Below are 1,639 nucleotides of genomic sequence, written 5' to 3' on the forward strand. Positions count from 1 at the left end.
CAAAACTAAATGATATGGAACGTTCTTGGGATTGGAATATATGTTTTTTAAGTGTTGTTAAAAATCGCAAATGGCAATCAGGCAAATGTGGTTACATTACATCGATCGAAGGTATTGTTATTTAGCATTTATATTCTCTATTTTTGACCATTTATAGGTACCAATAAGAATAATTTTATACTGACAAAAACATAAAAAATTGTTGAAATTGTATACAGTATAAAATTATTTAACATTTTGTTGATCTTGTTGCAAAATGTCATGATAATAGACCTTATCTATTACAAGATATGAAGATTTAAAGCTAGTAATCCCTGACTATCATATATGACAGCCATGGCTTCCCGGGAAACATAACTGGCTATCATACATGAAGGCGTTAAAGTAATGCCTCTTAATATTCACTACATGAAATTGCAAAGTGTTATTTTTGATAACACATAACATAACTTTGAAAAGGAGCAAATGGCTGTGCTTATTGATTAATGATTTTTTTATGTGTTCTAAGTATAAGATGTTACCATAATTAAGATAGTTATCAAACAATCCTTTAAAGGACACAAAGGAAAGTTTAGTTGGAAACACATTGAAACTGAAACAAGTATAATTATGGATTGAGGGATGCTTGAGGCTCATAATTAATTTAAACTCATTTGCCATAATTCCTATAGTATTTCATCCTAAACTAGACACATGATTAGAAGCTGCTATTTAGAAAAACGGAAAATAATCAACCATAAACGACTACAATTGTCGGGCAATAAATCTCAACATTTGAAAAGCACGGTAAACGGTTCCTCTTTCGGTCTTTAAACCCAAACCCAAGCATCCACCGTTCGCTGTTACATTAAATCAGTTAAAGCTACAATCACACCCGGCAGTCCCCTGTTTTTTTTTTTCAATTTTCCAAGTACTCGTTTGTGCACTGCTAATTGCTTGTAGCGCGATGCGAACGAACGAATATCCTGATCCTCGGGCTGACAGGGCGAGAATACTAAAAAGAAGACGCACTCACTAACCTGAGCGAAAGATAGCACATTGTCTTTGATCTAACGAGGATGGATTTTTTATTGGAAAGAGCCCCTCCCGGCGATGTTACAAAGCGTACCCATCCATCCTGATACATGAACACACACACGGCCGGAAATAATGTTGTAAAAAATGACCTAATAAAAAAAATCGATGTAAATTATTTGTCCCTATAAGTGTACGTGTATGTCAGTATGCGTGTGTGTGTGTTTGTGTGTGTGAGTGTAAAAGGAAGAAAGGGCAGGAAAATTCTGCCACTAAATAAGGGATGGAAATTGCCACCGACGATGATGACGCTCATCGAGAAGGGATCGAAACGGGCTCGAAAAACGAAGGCGGAGCTACGGCTGCAGAGAAAATTGAGTGCGTCTGCATGTTGAGTGTATTCCCCACCACTCCGTCCACCATGCCCCGGGTGCAGCTTCCATATGGGGTGGTGGGGTGGCGTGCTTGAATTCGTCGTTCTCTTTTACCCACACCCCTTACTCGGGCCAGGGTTGCAGCGTCGTTTCGGCACCGCTTATTTACCTGCGATCATCCCCTGTTTGGTGTCTGTGTGTGTGTGTGTGCGTGTTTGTATCGGTGTTGCAGACAAACTGTCAAAAGAGCG

This window comes from Anopheles gambiae, chromosome 2 (assembly GCF_943734735.2).
Source record: "Anopheles gambiae chromosome 2, idAnoGambNW_F1_1, whole genome shotgun sequence".
NCBI classification, from domain to species: domain Eukaryota; kingdom Metazoa; phylum Arthropoda; class Insecta; order Diptera; family Culicidae; genus Anopheles; species Anopheles gambiae.